The sequence below is a fragment of the Polypterus senegalus genome, chromosome 1 (genome assembly GCF_016835505.1).
Source record: "Polypterus senegalus isolate Bchr_013 chromosome 1, ASM1683550v1, whole genome shotgun sequence".
NCBI lineage: Eukaryota > Metazoa > Chordata > Cladistia > Polypteriformes > Polypteridae > Polypterus > Polypterus senegalus.
Window position 1 is genome coordinate 89,453,615 of NC_053154.1, and position 21,261 is coordinate 89,474,875.

General features: G+C 41.2%; 1 protein-coding gene across 3 annotated transcripts in view; it reads right to left on the reverse strand.

Moving 5' to 3' along the window:
• The window catches only part of csgalnact2 (chondroitin sulfate N-acetylgalactosaminyltransferase 2), a 63,692-nt gene extending 48,339 nt beyond the window's left edge, over positions 1–15,353 (reverse strand). For 2 of the 3 annotated variants that reach the window (XM_039753134.1, XM_039753132.1), the window contains exon 1: positions 15,208–15,353. The gene's annotated coding sequence lies outside the window, so the exon portion shown is untranslated. Of the gene's footprint in view, positions 1–15,190 lie in introns of all 3 variants that reach the window. The other variant, XM_039753133.1, reaches the window with a different exon arrangement.
• Between the last annotated feature and the right edge of the window lie 5,908 nt (positions 15,354–21,261).

The window sequence follows — 21,261 nt, forward strand, 5'->3', positions numbered from 1 at the left end:
GCATGGCTCAAAAAAAACAAAGAGAGACTGACAAGCGCCCAGCAACAAGTGATTCCGCAAAGCAGATGTCGATAACACAAGCGTTCACAAATGCCACACAGTATGTGAAGAGTTCAAGAAGATGGAAAGAAATAACTGACGTTATTTGTTATCACATCGTAAAGGATATGACTCTCTTGGCTACAGTGGAGCGAAGCGGGTTTAAACACCTCATTAAAACTCTCGACAGAAGATACACTGTGCCATTGTGATCACATTTTTCTAAAACTGCGCTGCCAGACATGTACAAGACATGTTGTAAAAATGTAGCTGCTGAATTGAAAAAATTTCAACACTTTGCAGCCACATCTGATCTCTGGTCAAGTAGGACAATGAACCCATTCTTGAGCCTTACTTTGCATTACATTGACGACGACTGGAAGCTGCGCCAGAGATATCTTGAGACGGCATATTTTCCAGCCGATCACACGGCAGATATGATTGCGCAAGGTCTGAAAGATATGCTTTCTGAATGGGACATCACGAAAGAAAAACTTTCAGCCATTACGACAGACAACGATGCTAATGTTGTCAAAGCTGCTGCGCTTAATGGATGGTTACAGCAGCAGTGTTTTGGACACCGACTACACCTTGCAATTGGGAAGTACACGTCAGCTTAATTAAATATAATAGCATTGGGATGTTATCAAATTGGGCATATCTGGCATTTACTATATTCTGGCTACGCTAAATTTGTTCTTAAAGCACCTTTATAAATGTTACAATATGCTTGATATTACAGTGTTACAATGTTAAGTTCACATTACAATGTAACAGAACACTACATCATTAAAGTAAAAATCATTGTATTGTAAAAATGTGTTGTTAATCTGATATTATGGTTTATGGTTTGTTTCAATTACGACAGTATTTGCAGGACTTGTGTTGAAGACACATTCGGCATCTGTCAAGTGTTGTAAGCATACAACCGGTTTCATTGATAACTTCACATCCAGCTTTTGAGAAACATTCATAAACATCAAAGTGTCCACTACTGAAATCGTCACCTGTGAATCTAAGATGTTTAAGAGGCATTGGCGGTTGTCGAAAGGTGTAAAATATTTGGCCATTTCGGTACACTTGAAAGCGACAACAGAACAATTCAGCGGCAGCCATCAACTCACATGCAGATGCATTGGTGAAGGGCTTAAGCATTTCACTCTTCTAGTGCTCCTGTGTAGTATAATTATCTCCTGTACCGTCATCAGTCCACACCTTGAACCTGTCCCAGTCATTCAATACATAAGACACAATGTTCCTCTGGATATCAAGAGTGAGCCTGATATGGCCGTGCAATATGTAACAAAGAGAATGGAAAAGGTAGGTGCCATCTCTGGGCATGGAAACCACTCGGTAAGTGACAGTTCTTTGATTGATGGTGATCACCTCAGTAGACATGTTAATGGGGGTACGGTTGGAACGATAAAGGAAATGGGTACCTGAACAATGTAAAGTAAGTCTAAAATACCTACACAATTACTACAATCGTAATAAACAAACAATAAAACAGCGGAGAAGCCGTGGATTAAATAAAAAGGCTGTAGTTATCAGCAGGGAGACGTGAATCCCGTGGCGAAGCAAGGAAGGGAATGTAGAGACTGGAGCGCGGACGGCCTTATATAGGCAGGCAGCCAACAACGTGGGAGGCGTTGGGATGGGGGACCCAACACCGCCTCACACGGTGACCGAGCTGCAGGCTATGGACATATATATGTACGTTAGTAGAATTCAGTTAGCGTTGGTAACTCACATACCAAATTTCTTGAAGATGGGCCCATAAGTAACAAAGACCGTTGAAAAGTTAATTATGGCGGCTGATAGTGGCATCATACCACCGAAATAAGTACGTACATTGGTTTCAGTTAGCGCAGGAAAGCCGCCTACCAAATTTCGTGAAGATGGGGCCATAAATAAGAAAGTTCAACATGGTGGACATTGTCGACCGTTATGACAGTTACGCGTAGAATTTTGAAATGAAACCTGCTAAACTTCTGTAAGTAAGCTGTAAGGAATGAGCCTGCCAAATTTCAGCCTTCTACCTACACGGGAAGTTGGGGAATTAGTGACTTTGGAAAGTTAAATATGGCGGCCGACAGTGGCATCATACCGTCGAAATAAGTATGTACATCGGTTTTGGTTAGCGCAGGGAAGCCACCTACCAAATTTCGTGAAGATGGGGCCATAAATAAGAAAGTTCAACATGGTGGACGCTGTCGACCGTTATGACCATTACGCGTAGAATTTCGAAATGAAACCTGCTTAACTTTCGTAAGTAAGCTGTAAGGAATAAGCCTGCCAAATTTCAGCCTTCTACCTACACGGGAAGTTGGAGAATTAGTGATGAGTCAGTCAGTCAGGCTTTTATTAGTATAGATATACACACACACATTTTAGATCATTTTTAATGTAGGTAGGTCATTTTACAAGTAGCTCATAAGCCGAAAAAGTGTGGGCACCCCTGCTGTAGAACAACTGTAAGAATGTAGAAAAAAAACAGTCAAACAAGGCAGACACAGTCAGAGTCCTGGAGGCTTCAGCCAACTAGTCACCTCCCCCTACTGACCAGTCTGCAGCTGAGTTACTGCTGGGCTAGCCAGTCTGATGAAAGGACCCTTCTAACTGATCACTGCAGTGCACCTTTATCTGAGATGAGTTTTCCATGGCAGGAAAACAACTTGGCAGTAAGCATCTAGTGCCACACAAGGATACAAAGCAGATAAACAGAATAATTCTCTCCATAAGCTTGCTGCAACATGTGAAAAGTCCGGGGAAAAATTATTTGACAATTCCACACAGAATTTCATGGAAACACACTGCTCTTCAAGATCTTTCATATTTCAACTTGCCAAAAAAATTGCAAAAGGCACAGGAGGCATGTTCTCTCGAATGCACATATTCCATGACTGAATGACGTGGTGTGATTGAGCAAGTAGTTATTATCACAGGTCACCACTATCTCAAGTCTGCTATGTTGACTTGATGGTATCCTACTTAAAAAGGTAGCTTTTTTGTATTTGGACATACCTCATATGTGTATATTAAAGTTGCTTGTTATTACTAAGATTCATCATTTTTGAGAAAAACAAGTTATTTTTTTCACAATGAAGGTATACTGTATATTAATTTGCCACAGGAAATTGTGTTCTAAAGTATAAAGAGTTTTGATAAATTCAAAAACGTATAGCACTTGTTCTTGCAGCTTAAAATGGGATCTTATGGGTAACAGTCCAAAATGTGAAAAGGAAACCCTTAAAACTTCCACCAAATCTGTCCACTAAAAATAGAACTAAGAACTGTGCCAGCATGCCTATGTCGATCAAACACAGGAAACTCTGCAGTCTACTTGTGATGTTACACTGCAGAAAGATAAATAAATAAATATAAGTAAACAACATTCAATCTGGCGTTTTTATAACATACATTTTTTATATATATATATATATATATATATATATAAAGACCATCAAAAAACAATCGCAAACAGAACTTTGCACGATACCTTGGCAAGCTCTGTAGGCCTTGCCTTTACGCCTGGTGCAGCTGTGTTGTTCTTATGTGTGACTAGACATTTCTTGCAATGAGGGCTTCTGCTCTCTTTTGCCGATGTAGAACCATCATCTGAGTTCACCTCTGTTATACCACAGCTTTACTTGAAAAGTAAGAAGTGTCAAATTGAGGGGAGTGTGAACGTGACTGAGATAATAAAACCAAATAATGAAAAAAATGCTAACATTTACAAGTCCCATAAATTTACACCGGATATTAACAGACTCAAATCAAATGTATGCTTTTATTCTACAAGAGTAATAATAAAAGCGGCTTGCTACTCGAAACAGTAAATGCAGGAAGGACTCAGAATCAAACCTGCAACCTCTTGATTATGAGACAACAATTCTTACCTCAGCACCAGCCAAACAGATGTGTCAGTATTGTACCTTACCCCAGTTTCTTTTTCTTTGGTTATAGTCCTGGATAAAAGTGCACTTGTTTTGTTATACCTGTACCTTTTGTGAAAGTGCTTATTTCATATTTGAACTTCAGTCTTCACACATTATACACTTCACGCCAGCATTTTGCCAATTAGTAGAACATGAAAAAGGTTTCTGTTTTAGTTTGTGTTCAACATTTCTTGTTCTCGCATTTCCTGTAATTCTACATTTGCCCAGATTGTTGTAGACGTGGAACACACATGAAATCCACATATTCCAAATAATGATTTATTATTATTTATATTATTTACCCTATAAAATTCAAGGAACTTTACACCCAGATAAAAACGTCAGCTGGGGATGGGATAGCAGGCTTCTTGCTGCTAGTGCTGACTGAAACGTTTGCAAAACAAAGACACTAATGGAGAGGTGCAAAATAATTTAAGGTGGCCTAGGATTATGACTTTTTTCATAGGCTTCAGGAATTCTAGTGTTAAAATGCAGATTAAAGCTAGACAACATCCTTGGTGTGAAAACCAGTGTATTTTCATAAGTTTTAAGGCTTTTGTTTTCACGTTTATACAGGTGACCTGTAGACATTTTAAAGTGCAAGAACAGGCGCAGCACAACTTATAATAGGCTAAAAATCAAACTACAGCAGACAAATTCAGGGCACAGTAAGCAGGATGCAGATGTAACAATGCATTTCAGTAAATAAATATGACTTAAATGTTTAAAGAAAAATCTCATTCAAATAAAAAAAAGACAATTGAATATATAATTACTTTTGTCTGCTTTACCTTGCATTCATTTCAGCATTGAGTTACTCCTGACATGCAATACAATCTTAGTACCAGCAACAACAATTGAGTGTATCCAGAGAATTGTGCAACTCCAACGGAGATGTCTTTTGAGACAGCACCACCCAAGAAGTTGGTTTAAATGTTATTTTGGAGACGTTCATGAACCCCTCGGACTAAGTAATCTACGAGGGTCATTCAAAAAGTTTCTACACTTTTATATTTTTGTTGGAAAGGGTGAAGGAGGGAGGAGTAGTAATTGGTTGTGTCTGAGAGTGTCATGTGATGAGTTATGTCTAGTAAAGTAAGTTGGCTGCCCTTGCAGTTTAGTATAAAGAGTTGTCACCCTGTGGTGAAGATGGCTGTGAAACTGATAAATTGCACTAAAGAGAAACAGAGTTCTGTCACACGCTTTTTTTTTTGTGCCGGGAGCACAAATTCATCACGTGTGCTCAGTATAGGGATAAAGTTCTCTCTTGTAGAGTTGTCTATGAGTGGATTGAAATTTTCAAAAATGGCCATAGCAGTGTGACGGATGCAGAGTGCTCCGGACATTCAGCTACAGCCACGACCACGAAGAATGAAGAAAGAACCCTGATGTGAAAGCAACAGTGCATCAGTGGCAACATTTTTTGTTAATGTTATTAAAAAGTTGGTACGACATGGGGAAAACTGCATCACAACAAAGGTGACTATGTAGAAAAGTGATGTAATTTGTTTTTGAAATTCTTAATAAATAGAGTTAAAAAAAAGTGTGGAAAGTTTTTGAACGTTCCTCGTACAATCAATAGAGAAATATTGGCAGAATATTGCACTTAGTCCCACTATACAGCTTCAAACGGCTCTTTCTTTGTGTGCCACCGGTGTATTTCTGTAGACCAATGGTGATGCACATAACCTCAGCAAGGTTGCTGTACCCAAATCTGTACATGAAGTGACCAGATTACTACTGTGCCATGCACGCAACGACATACAACTTCCACCAGGAGGCAATGCCTTACATGATATTAAAATTGGTTTTCATGCCATTGCAGGCACAGCTGGCATTATAGGTGCAGTGGATGGAATGCTCATTCCTATCCTTCTAGCAGCCTCCTGAATCCCAGCTACACATGTCACAAGAGGTGATCAAAACAAGGCATATACCACCATCAGGGACTATTTACAAACATTGTGGTCAAGTAGCCACATGACGCTTATGTCTGAATCAGATGACAAGGCATGGTGCAGTTGTTGTTTACTGGGAGACAGTCGGTATCCTCTCACCTGCCAACTCCAGTTTTGAATCCCAAAACTGTGATGGCTGAAGAGATGTATAACATGAAACAGTAACTGTATGTTCTGGGCACAAATACGATGCGATTCTGGTGCCTGCAGATGTCCTCAGAGGCTTCCAGGAGCCTTGAAAAACACTTAATATTTTGTTACCTCCTCCATAAGTTGTTTTAACTTCTCTTTTGTGAAGTGTTGCTTCCTTTTTCTTATCACAGCTTGCCAATGCTCTCTTTTGCAAAGAAGCCTTATAACGTTTTGGACCGATTTATAGATTTTCAACTAATAGGTTAAATTAATTTTGTCTTTATTTTGGGTGCTTTTGTGTCTTTTCTTATACTTCGGTTGACTCCAAGTCAGACTCTGGGTGACGTTCAATGATCCACGTCAAAGTGTAAAGCCCGAATAACTGTTGGGACAGTAGTATGCTGCCATCTAGTGGATGAAAAAACATTATGCTACAAAAAACAAATAATATATCTATGCATTTTGCCATTCAACCAAAACACTTCTGAGGTTATAAACGAACAAACAAACTGAAACTGAACAATTAGCTGAATAAAACAATAGTGATGACAATATAAAATGGACTTCATACAGCCCGGGTTATGAAACTGATGCATATGGCACCGTTCAACTGAACTGCTGTGACATGCATGGAGAATCCGATCCAATGAACCTTCATCATGGTGCAAGCGTGGCAAAAAAGAAAAAATGATTCCAATCATGTAGATGGGCAAGAAGACGTTAGCTCCCCAAGCACTGCTCATAATGCTCACTGAATACTGCTCACCCAAGTCCCAAAGGTATCACGTCCAGGTGAGCTGAATGACTTCAGGCCTGTCGCCCTGACGTCACATGTGATGATGACCATGGAGTGGCCTGCTGCTTCACCACATGAGGCCACAGGTCCGCCACACCCTCGACCCTCTGCAGTTTGCATACAAGGAGAAGGTGGGAGCGGAGGATGCCATCATCTACATGCCACACCAATCCCTTTCCCACTTAGACAAAGGCAGTGGTGCAGTAAGAATTATGTTTCTGGACTTCACTAGCGCCTTCAACACCATCCAACCTCTGCTCCTTAGGGACCAGGAACCAGCTGGCAGAGATGGGAGTAGATTCATACCTGGTGGCATGGATCATGGACTGTCTTAAAGACAGACCTCAGTATGTGCGTCTCGGGAACTGCAGGTCTGACATTGTGGTCAGCAGCACAGGAGCGCCGCATGGGACTATGCTTTCTCCGGTCCTGTTCAGCCTATATACATCAGACTTCCAATACAATTCAGAGTCCTGCCACGTGCAAAAGTTTACAGACAACACTGCTATTGTGGGCAGCTTCAGGAGTGGACAGGAGGAGAAGTATAGGAAACTAATCAAAGACTCTGATAAATGGTGTGACTCAAACCACCTACAACTGAACACCAGCACAACCAAGGAGCTGGTGGTGAATTTTAGGAGGCCCAGGCCCCTCATGGACCCTGTGATCATCAGAGGTGACTGTGTGCAGACATTGCAGACCTATAAATACCTGGGAGTGCAGCTGGATGATAAATTGGACTGGACTGCCAATACTGATGCTCTGTGTAAGAAAGGACAGAGCCGACTATACTACCTTAGAAGGCTGGCGTCGTTCAACATCTGCAATAAGATGCTGCAGATGTTCTATCAGACGGTTGTGGCGAGTGCCCTCTTCTACGCGGTGGTGTGCTGGGAAGGCAGCATAAAGAAGAGGGACGTCTCACACCTGGACAAACTGGTGAGGAAGACAGGCTCTATTGTAGGCATGGAGCTGGACAGTTTGACATCTGTGGCAGAGTGATGGGCGCTGAGCAGGCTCCTGTCAATCATGGAGAATCCACTGCATCCACTAAACAGGATCATCTCCAGACAGAGGAGCAGCTTCAGCGACAGACTGCTTTCACTGTCCTGCTCCACTGACAGACTGAGGAGATCGTTCCTCCCCCACACTATGCGACTCTTCAGTTCCACCTGGGGGATGGGTTCGGTAAGCGTTAATATTATACTAAATTATTGTCTGTCTGTTATACCTTCATTGTTATCACTCTTTAATTTAATATTGTTCTTTATCAGTATGCTGCTGCTGGAGTATGTGAATTTCCCCTTGGGATTAATAAAGTATCTATCTATCTAATGTAGCAAATGTCAGTTAACTTTTGGGGAAATGTAGAAGTCACTAAGCATTAAGTGTTGTAGTATCCTATAATCACACAGTGGGTATATCGATTGTGCGGTTCAGGCACTGGCATTTTAACCTCTAATGCGCAATCAACAGACACAATATTATAAGAAAAACACTTCTACTATCTTGATTGCAACGTTGGGCTGTTCATTGATGTTCGTTTCTAAATATGTCACACAATGGACATGTACTAAATCTGCATCTATACAGCAGTGGACACTAAACATTCCTTCCCAACTGTATTTATGTTGACATTTTAGTATTTACACATTTCTGTTTCACATTAGAACATTTTTTTCTTGTTAAAAAAATCCTTAAGGTTTTTGGCTTGTTTTCCAGGGGTTAAACATAACGTTAAGGGGATTTTTTTAAAATTACTTTTTCTTAGTTTTTTTTTTTTTTTAACATATCTGCCGTGACAGTATAAAATATATTTAAATGATATGCAAGGGATCAGTGCTTCTATTATCAACAGCCTATGCTTTAGTGTTGTGGACGCCAGGGAGGAGTCAACAAAGAAGTACTTTAAATTTGTTCTTTAAATGTTGGATAATGATGGGCTTTGGGAAATATTTGCAAAACTCCTTTGTTCTTTACCAACATCATTCATTATCTTGTTCGTGATTCACTAAAAATCAATTGTTTTTCAGGAAACGCACCCCAATATATATGTGACAAGACCCTTCAACAGAGTCTGCATCAGGCAATGACAAAGAGGTGAAACTAAAAATAATAATGCAGGTCATCTCCTTTACATTTATGCCAAACTGAAATGTAAAGAATAAAATATTTTCTAAGACTCAAATTAGTTTAGTCCTATGTGTTTTTTGTTTTCTGCCATTTCTACCCACAAAAATAATTTGGCATCCCACGGAAGGAAACATTAAGTCAGAGTTAATGCACAAAATCACACACTTTTAATTTTTGTTTTTCATTTTTTGCAAACTGAATTTCAATCAATTTGAAAAAGATGACTTTAAAACAAAACTACACTGTCACAAGGATTTGGGCTTCAGAATCTTGATGCTTGGGCCTCTTGTATGATGTGTGATTTTCAAGGAAATAATTGGAGTGGGCCAAAAACACTTAGTTCATTATTGTCAACAATTTAACTTTACACAATGCATCTAGTTCTTAAGCCATGCAAATTTATTCTGCATAAACTGAACATTGTTTGCGGTGGAGTATAATTGAATGCCCTAAATTGTTAAACTGTAATGATTTATAATCGGTGTATAAGACAACCACTGCATGTGATGCCCCAACATTCACACACTGGCTGCCACCTTACAGCACGTGACCTGTTAACACTTCTTGCAGAGTCACCATGTGAAGTCTGAATGTACTATAGCTGTCTAACATCAGCTGCAGAGGCAGCCTTTGGAGGTGGCGACTAAGGCAATCGCACCAGGCCCCGCGATAGGAGATTCTTTTGTCACCGTCAGCTCATCATACAAATATGCAGGGCCTCTGCAAGACATTCAAATCCGTTATAGACTGAAATACGGTACGTGGTGGATTTCTTCGGAAACCACTCATAAACGAGGACTTGTAACTTTAGAAGCCTTTCCCGGCATCTATACCAATAACCAAGAAAGCTCTTAGCACGACAATTGACTTGTGCGGAGAATTGAAGATTTTTCGAGAAATGCTTCCCGATAACATCAATACAGCTCAAGAGTGTCTTCGGTACATTTGGCCCATTCGAGATTCATTTCCCAACATTGTTGTTGCGTACAGAATTATGTTGACAATTCCTGTGACCGTTGTGAGCGCAGAAAGAAGCTTTTCAAAGTTGAAACTTATCAAAAATTATCTACGATCAACAATGTCGCAAAACCGACTGTGCAGTTTAGCTATTTTATCAATCGAAAAGGAACTTGCCTCAACATTGGACTACGAGGATCTTATCAACGATTTTGCTCAGTGAAAAGCCAGAAAAGTGGACTTCCGTCTGTGACTGTCAAAGCAGCTGTTTGGTAAGTGTTCGTTTTATTACAAGTGTTCTGGTTCTCCATAATTAAATAAATTTGCCGACTCCAGTGGGTTCAGCAGAAACGACTGTTATCTAGTTTATTAATTTTGCGTGCAAAATGTTTCTGAATCATTAATTAAGTTGGTTAAAGGCCACTAAACCAATAAAAGAACAATTACAATACGTAATGTAATCAAACAGCCAATGGTACCTACATAAGGCACCATGTTTTTTAACAATAATAACGCGTACAGCATTAGAGGCGGACAAGCCCGTGAGCGTGGTGGTACGGTATATAGCCTACACTTATGGCTCCCGACCCCTCATATGACACTCACCCAAGGCCCCGCGTACTCCTAAGGCCGCCTCTGTCAGCTGGAGGAACACGATGAGCCCAAGTCACACAACAGTATCTGAAGTAGCGCAAAAATAAATGAACAGATTTGCAACTCTCAATTCAAACTGTAAAATAGTCAAATACATTCTAAATTTGGATCTGCATGTATCAACCCGAGACAAAGTGCCATATATGCACAAGAAATTGTTTTGCACAAACGGTGCAGTTAATAAACACAGAAAGAAAGTCCACTATACAACGCTCTTCTTTTCTTTTGCAATTACGTTTTTTTTACACAGTGATTTGCTGACAAGCTGCATGTTTTGCAGGCTATTCCCAGGCTCCACTTTTGAACTTGTGCCGCTTGTAGTCCTGGGCAACAGTCACCATCTCATACTCAAGAAGGTGGATACAAAATATTAGTACCGGTACTCATGAAGGGGTGTCCTATCAGTGAATCTCTGCTCCCCACAATCTGCACACTTGATAATGGTACAACAATTGTTCTGTGTCAGGCCACCAAGTACACACGGTAAACAGAGATAAAACATAACATTTAGGATCTATTGTGTTCGATTAAATGCCACTTGAAAAAATGTTTTGTACTCCATGTGTAAACAATGAAAAAAAACGATCCTGAATTCATGTAAAAAATATATAGATTAACAATCAGTTTGTTCTGTTTATCAATTACAACACTAAAGTTACCTTGCAAAAAGCAAAATCCTAACAGGTGGACCTGAACAGATTTTCAACCTTGGAAAGATAAGTGCAGATAAAGATAGCCTTTATTTGCTTTACTACAAAGGAAAGATAAATGTCATGTACTGTTTCACAATGACATGTCTGAAATTTAAGAGTACCCCTTAAGAGAACGAGAGTGACGCAAGAGTCCTCCAGCCAGAGGGAACACAGGATTTATCGAGTCCGTTAACAGAGTGTTGAGCCACATAGCATTCTGTGTGGAAAACACTGCCAAGGATGGTGCAAAGGCGTACATCTCCCAACTCTCCCAATCAAGAATACTGCAAGCAGTTTTGGTATCCTTTTTACCACAATAATATAAACATTTAACAAAAACATCAGGAGGAGACAATCACGATTATAGCATTAAAGGGACATAACCTTGAAAAAAGACTGAAAGAGTGGCAATGAAGACTGACCAATGACAACACAAAAATGCTTAAAATTATAAAATGAGCAAGTAAGGTGTAAGGTAATAGTCTTTTTAAAATGAACACTTCACCAACGTTTTGTAAGCACTGAAGGAAGGCAGTGACTTTTAAATTTTACATGCATCTCAGAGTATTTTTTTCATACTGTGAACTTTAGCAACATGGAATACGTTATGAAAAGAGAATAGTTCATAGTAATACTTGGGCAACCCTGAAGTTTCAAATAGATTAGGTGTTGCAAAACTTAGGCAGAAAAAGATCAACTTTGTTTGCTTGCCATGTGGAATTTGTACATTCTCTCCATGTCTGCATAGATTTTCCTTCCACACCTCAAAGAGAGATAAGTTAGGTTAACTGGCGACAGTAAAGCAGCCCCAGTGGAGGTGTAATTATGATTTCGCCCTGTCATAGACCGGTGCCTTGTGCTAAAATATGCCAACAGAAACTCCAACCACCAATGAGCCTGGAATAAACAGGTTTGAGAAAAGAATGAAAGAATGAGTGAATTTTCTTAAATGATAATCTCCACCATGGCTAACAATAATTGTGTAAGCCTAAGATATGCCATGAGGTGCACCTTTATGAAGAAATGAATGGGCTATGAACAGGTAAAAAAAAAAAAAGAGTACTGGCTACTAGGAAAGAACAAAAGAAAAGTACAGTATAAATACTGATAAATCAATCCTTAACCACGCACTTTATTAAGAAGTGAAAGAAAAAGAAGTTTATATACACAGCCAGCTCAGTCCTTAACTGTGCACTTTATCATATAACTTGCATGTATTTAAAAAAAAAACATCTCTGTAAAGCAGCTTGCAGAAAGAAAAATACCAAAAAAAAGATATTGCTCTAACCTAAGCAGAGGTTATCAGGATGTGCCTAACATTTCACAGAACCCTTTACCACAGACATTCATTAACAGATTTCATGTTATAAATACACGTCTTTTGCTTTTACGACATAAACAGACACCCTACAACTCCAGGATGCACCAGCTGCATGGCGCTAAGTCTTTATCAAGCTGCTCCCTCACTCAGAAAACAAAAGCAAAGTTTCACACATAAACATCAACGCTTTCAATCCTCAAATATTTACATGACATAAGAGAGGGCAACTTAGGTTTAACAAATAACAGTTTCGAGCTAGAAATGTGGGCAGAACTCCCCCTAACTAAGGAAGCCAACAGAGAAAAAAGTGAAATGATACAAGAATTACAGGCACACGGTCATGTGCAGCTCACAAGGTATAAATTTGGAAAAAAACCCACAGTGCACTGCTAAGGATTTAACTAGCCTTGCCTTACTTTACCAGTAATCGGAGTAAAACCAAACTCTCTTCTTGCACTCCTGCCATTTTGGGCATTCTCAGGGGTAAATACACCATGCCTGCTACATTGCCTTTGGCCTCAAGCACTCCATCTTTGTGACAGTTAGCTTCCTCTGCCAGTCACTCTCTACCATTTGCTCAACATGCTCCAACTATGTCGGTCTTGTTTGCTCCAATTCCTTTACTCAGCTCTTGATCTGCATATCCATCCATTTTTATTATTGGCTTTTCTAATTTTGTTCTACAATTTTCTTCACAGGTTAGAATCTCAATGACATAAAAATGATCACAAAGCTGGAACCTCATATTTTTCAAAGCCAAAACAGCTGGTTGAACATACCAAAGAATCAGTATCTATTTGATATAGTGCCTTTGTATATTATTTTGAAATTAACACTGTAGTATAGTTGTTTACTGCTGCCCAGGGTTTGTTTCCTGCCTTGCACCCTGTGTTGGCTGGGATTGGCTCCAGCAGACCCCTGTGACCCTGTAGTTAGGATACAGCGGGTTGGATAATGGATGGACGGATGGTATAGTTGTTTACTTGTGTATTTCCTGCATACAGAACAGAGGCAGGATAAATCACACAGTGAGCTGGAGATGAGGACTGAACCTTTAAACATATATTTTGAAGTCCAATGCATGAAATGCTGGACTGTACTGCCCTCTCTGACTGTGGACAGCACAAGAATGTTCTCCCACATGCATCTTATAGTGGGCACCCTTGTGGTGTTGGTACAAGCATTCAAACCCAACGCATACATATACAGTAGGTCCATGTGCAACATCCACCTTTCCCACACATGCAACCAAGAAAGTTTACACTTTGTAGAAATCAAGAAAAAAAAAAAAAAAGCATCAGGCTGTTGTACTTCAGACTGTTGCCAAGCATGTTACCCACATGTAAGCATCTGTGTTTGTTTTAAAAGTGTTCTGCTTTTTTTTTAAGGTTACATGAACAGACCTCAGAAATATGCACTGGGAAGTTTGCTACAGTGCACAGAATGCAGAAATCACATTTTTATGTTATGTAGACGAGACAGGAACAGACATCTACCAAGTAAAAGATGTGAAGCCAAGAGCAAGTGGGATGAACTCCAAAGAAGTTTGCCAAAGGGAAAAATACGGAGCAGCCATCTGATCATTGCTGTATTACCCTTTTGTGTGACTTTATTTTATTGGGTCTGCATGTGCCTAAAAAGTGCTACCCACAGAATAAATTCAGACTGGCAACATTACTGCAGAATGGACACAGCAAAGAGTGCTTCCCTTAATCAGAAGTGTATTCTACATTGTGAAAGAAGAGAAGGCACTCTTGTTATTATTTTGTCAGACTGCTTATTAAAAGTACTTTTTTCAGTTATCATATCCTAAAGCTTCAGGTTGTTTGTATGGCGTGATGCGCACTACTGTTTGCACAAAATCCCATCCAGGAGTTGCAGACATGCTGATTAGAGAATCAGACGATCAGTTCCTAACGTACACATTGCATTTCAGTTACTTTGTGAATTAGCTGTTGTGTACTTTTGTTTTTCAATAACGTGCCGGAGCCAACTGTGAAATGTCCTATATAAAATGAAGCATGGCTGTGGATCAATACCGAGAAAAATCAGGCACCGAGTTCATACCACCTCTTCCTAACCCTGTCAGTTTAGCATGCACATCTAGGCAGTCTCCTCCATCATACTAGTTTATACACTTCAATATTTTCCGTTACAATCGGGGGAGCGCTGATTTTCAAGCACGAACTGATCCGTGCACTTCTCAACGCCACGCCACGCCACGTCTAAAGTTAAGGTAAGCGTGATCCGGGCTGCATCAGCTATTGCTCTACCCCAGTTTGGATGCGACACTGCCCTTGAGCTTTGAGCTGTGAGCTGGGGAAGCAAACCACCGCTGCGAGCGAGTCAGTGAGTGAGTGAGTGCGTGCAATTTTTCAAACCGGTCTCGCTCACTCTGTCACACTCTCACGCCGATGTCTAATGTGTCGCTGTCCTCTGTTTTATGTACGAGACACCCCTACCCCCTCTTTTTTTTTCGCAGATCTGTTTTGAGCTGGCGAACCGCTGAATTGCGTTTGATCTGTGCGGGCGCCGGCGAAGCGCAGCAAGCGCCGCATCCTTAAACTCACCAGGGACCACAACCCACCTCAGGCGGCCTCCGGGAGCCAAGACAGTGCTGACATGCCGCGGCTGAGCGCCGAAACTCAATTCCATCGATGAGCGGCTGGCGAGGAGCGTTCGTGTATGGGGAGAATGAATGCGACTTCCGGTCGATCTGTGGAAATGAGTCACTACTCTTGCGGCTCCGCTCTTAAAGCAACAGCGTCTCCTGAAAAGGCAAACGTTTTACTAGCCTTAGTACAACCCGGGGACGTTGCTTTAGAACGTGGTCCACGGGGAGCAGCACCTTGGCCTAGCAGCGTGCAACCTTGAACTAAACGCGAGACTATCGTATCACACAGTAAGTCATCCATTTGGGAACCAACTTGTCATTTTTAACTCTGAGGTGACCGAGACGCTTGTACAGGCGCCTATGGTGCAGTGTGGTGGTACCCAATCAAAATCACACTACCAATTGTACATGTAATGTTACATCGTACATTTTATATGCTTTTACTATTGTGTCCATTGTTTCTGTAGGTGTAAAAGTCGAAAAGAAAGCATCCATTTATCCATCATCCACACATTTAGCCAGTACAGGAACACAGGGCAGTTGGAGCTCATGCCGTCTATCCGATAGCAAGACGAACACAAACACTCACTAGGGCTAGTTTGGTGTTGCCAATCCAATCCAATCCACCTAACTTGAATGTCTTTGGACTGTGTAAGGAAACCAGAGCACATTTAATACAATAAACACTAATGCCCTCAGTCGAGACTCAGTTGCTTCATCAGCCCCCGGGGGTGGGGGGAACGGGAGCTTGGGAGGGTCCCCTTCTCTTGGTCATTTCGGCACACAATACTCGATTGTTTCTTTGAGTGGGGGCATTTCTCTTGTCTGCATGAACTCCAGCATTTCATTGAGTGAGGGAAACTTAGTAAAATCTTAGTAATTTTGACTCACGATTACTCAACTGTTTCATTGAGATGGGTGAGCACTCAGAATGCCCTGATGGTAGATCTACCTCTGTTGATACATGACAACATGAGGGAACAAAGGAGAACAAAATAGGCCAAATAGGCCTTAGTCACAAAAATGTAAAAATTAATACATGTGCCAAGGAGAATAATAACAGCATTTGCCAGACACAGACAAACTGCAACTCCAAACAGAAAGAGTGGGTGCAAGTCGAAGCTCACCAAAAGGGGTAGACACACACTTCACAGGATAATTACCTTGGTGTTTAAAGTCCAAATCTTATTAGACAGGTTGAAATGAAGCCTGCAGCCACTGCCACCTGCAGAAATGAGCTGGCTCAATTACTGCACTAAATCGATGAGGGGTGAAATTGTGAAAAGTTAACAAGAGTTTTTTTTTTTCAAATTTGAAAACTGATTCTATTTTCCACTCACTTATTACAAACGTGCATATTGCATTAAGTGGTGACTCTAAACTGGCTAACTGATGGACTGCAATCTTGTTTTACGTCCATTGCTGCTTCCAGCACTGGTTCCTCAGGCCCCTGAACTGACTAGAATGCTTAGGAACTGGATGGGTAAAATAACAATGGCAGGTCGAGCTTGTAATTACAGGGCGCCAAGGTTGTGGAATGATCTGAATGCTAATATAAGAGCTACTCCTTTAGTCTCAGCTTTTAAATCCAGGCTGAAGACTTTACTTTAGTCTAGCATTCCCTGCCTACAGCTGCTGATTAGCTGTGCATACTACATTTCAATTTTTTAGTCATTTGTACAGAAATAGACATATCACATTATTTTTTATACCTTTACTAACCTTCCTCTATTCTGTTACTCTTCATGGTATCTGCATGTGGCACTTGGTGCCACGACTCTACTGCCAGGCTATTTCCTACATTTGGAAAAGTCATCTCAGATAAAGGAGAGTTGGAATCATCGGATAGAAAGATTCTCCCATCAGATTGGATGACCAGGACAGACTCCACTATAGAAAACCCAGGAGGGGGTAGGTGGCCAGTTGGCCGATGTGTACAATTTTAATCCCCACATTGTCAACTGGCATTGGTTCATCATTTAATTAATGAGCAGATATTGTTGGTTTCTGTTTATGTTTAATCAGTTTCTACCTTGTTCTTTGTGTGTTTTAACAAATCTGAATTCATATGCGTACCAGTTCTGTATATAGTAATTAGTTTAATCTATATTGGTATTTTAACTGAAAATTGTTCACAGTGCCCTGTGCTTGCACTCATTGAAGAGCACTATACAAGCAAAAAATAAGTTGTATTGTATATCTCTTGGATATGAATCCGACAGGCGGATCTGTCTGTCGTGGTGAAAAAGGAGCTGAGCCGTAAGGCAAAGCTCTCAATTTACCAGTTGATCTACGCTCCTACCCTCACCTATGGTCATGAGCTATGGGTAGTGACCGAAAGAACGAGATCGCGAATACAAGCGGCTGAAATGAGTTTCCTCCGCAGGGTGTCTGGGCTTTCCCTTAAAGATAGGGTGAGAAGCTCAGTCATCCGGGAGGGGCTCAGAGTAGAGCCGCTGCTCCTCCGCATCGAGAGGAGTCAGATGAGGTGGCTCGGGCATCTGATCAGGATGCCTCCTGGACGCCTCCCTGGTGAGGTGTTCCGGGCACGTCCAACCGGGAGGAGGCCCCGGGGAAGACCCAGGACACGCTGGAGGGACTATGTCTCCCGGCTGGCCTGGGAAGCATGGGATTCCCGGAAGAGCTGGAAGAAGTGGCCGAGGAGAGGGAAGTCTGGGCCTCTCTGCTTAAGCTGCTGCCCCCGCGACCCGACCTCGGATAAGCGGAAGAGGATGGATGGATGGATGTATATCTCTTTGAATGGCTCTGCATACTTACAGTATACTAACCCATCCTTATTTGGAAATCCTAAAGTTAAGGGTTGATGTGTTGGAGGTATTGACTCCTATTCTTATTGCTGTGCTCATTCTGCTATTTTGTACTCTGATGCCACTTCACCAGTTAAACTACATGGGGGTTTAATACACAGTTATTCCAATTTTCTCTTATAATCCCAATTCCATAGATTATACATTATGGAGCATGTTAATTAAAACAAAAACACTGAAACTGCACATTATTTGATATTTGTTAACTCATTCTTTTTTATAACTTCATTTAGGGGTTTGAGTCAAGTAGTTCACAACATGAAGGTGTGACAGGGGGCGCTATCGCTCCCTTGAACCCCTGTCCAAGACTCCAGACACCAGGAAAAAGTCCAATAATTGACTTTATTCTCACAGTACAGTGCACAAAGCACCCTCTCCTCCACAATACTCATACACAAACCAATAATAATAACCATAATACTCTCCACCACTCCCAGACGCGTTGCCCCTCCTACCACCCAGCTCAGCTTGCCGTCTGGGAGCTCCCACAATCCTTTTATAGGCCCTGACCCGGAAGTGTTCCAATCCCCAGTCCATGTGATCTTCTATCATTTCTAGGTCAGATCAGAGGTCCTTTTCTTCACCCCGGAAGCACGTCATTCCCCTTGTCCATGTGACTCGGACGTACTTCCGGGGCGTAGGGTAAATAAACACTGTTCCTCCCTGCAGCGTCTCCTAGTGGTCCACATGGTATCCAGCAGGGCTGTGTATTAAAAACTCCAATGTCCATGATGCCCTGCTGGTCTTCGGGGAACCTCTATACTGCAGGGAGGGCTCCACCTGGCGGCTTGGGGGTATAGGCCGGGATGAACAGCCAGCCATACATCACAAAGGCATCCCACAAAGTAGGCATCCCTTGTAAATTGTTTTTTCGAAACTATACACTGGTGCCAAATCTGTAACACACTTCAAAATGTTTGTTATAGTTAAGTGTTTATAATTATGTAACCTTTAATGATTTCTTTTAGTAACACTTACTAATTGTTTGGATACTGAAAACACATGTTGATTAAGTTTAGCTGGTGGAATTTTCCCCCATTCATCTTCATCTTCAGCTGTGCAATTGTACGGGTCCTTCATTGCCGGCTTCATAATGTGCCACCTACTGTATTCTCAATATGAGACAGGTCAGCACTGCAATCAGGCCGACTGAATTCCCTCCCTCTCTGCTTATGCAGCTTTGCACTTGTAATTTGGGCCTAATAATAATAATAATAATAATAATTCATTTATATAGCACTTTTCAAGATACTCGAAGCACTTTACACAGTGCGTGGGGAGCCATTTCAAATGCCACTAATGTGCAGCAACCACCTGAATGATGCGATGGCACTAATAGGTTTACCACACATTAGCTGTTAGGTGGGGTAGGGCTGAGAGATAGTTAGCCAATCAGAGACAGAGGATAATTAGGGAGCCAGAATGGCCAGGCCATGGTAGGCAATTTATCCAGGAGATTGGGATACACCCTCCTCTTCACCAAGGATGCTCAGGGATCACTGAGAGTCAGGACCCTGGTTTTACATCTCATCCAAAGGACAGCACCATTTTTACAGCACAGTGTCCCCGTTACTATACTGCGACATTTGGATCGACATTCAGACCACAGGGTTGGCACCCCTGCTGGCATCACCAGTACCTCTTCCAGCAGCAACCCAAGTTTTTTCCTGGTTGGTCTCCCATCCAATTACTGGCTGGACCCAAACATGTTTAGCTTCAGGAGTATGACCTGTTTTGAAGTGCATGTGGTATGGCCGCTGGCATAAATGTGGTGTGGTGTTGTCTTGCTGGAAATTGCAGGGACACAGATGGTGTCTGGATGGCAGAAAATGTTGCTTCAAAATTTGTACATATCTTTCTGCATTAATGGTACCATCACAGATGTTCACAGATGTCCACGGGCACTGACACACCCTAATACTATGACAGGTACTGGCTTTGAAGCTGGCACTGATAAGTTTGGATGGTCTTTTTCCTTTCTGGCCTGGAGAATACAAAAACTGTTTTGTTTTTTTTTCTAAAATCTAATTCAAATGTTAGACCATAACTATGATTCCTCTGTACGACATTCCACATCAACTAAGACTTAGGCCAGAACAGTCACCGGTGATTCTGGACAGTGTTGATGTCTGCTTTGCACAGTAAAACCTTAACTTCCATCTGTGGATGCAGTGGCAAATGATGTTGAATGACAAAGGTTTACCACAGTATTCCCATACCCATGTCATGATATCCATTACAGACACATAAAGGTTCCATCTTTGCTCGTGAAGGACTAGACCTGTTTTGGAGAAAATTTATATACTAGAACTTTGTCCTGAAATGTCATCTTCTAAAGCAAAACTGAAATGGCTTTGCAGTACAATGCTAGATACTGTATTTTTGAACTTTTCCTAATTGTTATAAATTGGAAAGAAAATGTTACTTTAAACTCCGAAAAGATGTATACATTTTAGCATTCATTCAGGGGAATGTACAAACAGTGAACAAAAACAGCTGATCATACCACACTTTTCTATAGTGATGGAGAAGATCAAAGTACTTTCAAGAAAAAACCTGAAGAAAAGTTTTCTTACTACCTGGGACATTCTCAGCTTCTTTAACTGTCTTGGAGAAGCTTTTTATGACCATCATCGACGAGATAACATTATACGTTGTAGTATTACAGATGGTGATATCAAGAAACTTGATTTTTTTTGCAGCGTCTACAACCCAACCATCTTATATATAAAAATCTATGCGTGAAAGTGTGTGTGTCTGTCTGTCTGGTCCGGATGTGTGAGGCTACAGCTTGAAGCTAAAAGAGCTGGCAAGGTGGCCTCAAGTTAACAAGTCAGAAGAAGAAATGTGGGACTACAGCATGAAGCTGAAAGAGGAAGTGACTCCGTCGCCAAAGTGAAACCGCCAAGGAAAGACAAACAAGAGAGAAACTCACTTAGCCGCTGATAGACAAGGGGGTGAGCACGTCCACAAAACGAAACCGCCGACTCTGCATTTCAGTTTTTTTTTCAGATGATTTCAATAGTGTCTAGGAGCTCGGGCTTTTTACAGCATGGGCTTACACAGCTAGTTAATGTATAAATGTGGAAGTTTTATTTTGCAGTGCTTTAAGCGCAGCACCAATTTCTAGTTTTATTGACATTTAATTTGAAGTTATTTCTGTAGCACTATTTAACCAGTTCAGTTACCTAACTTCTTT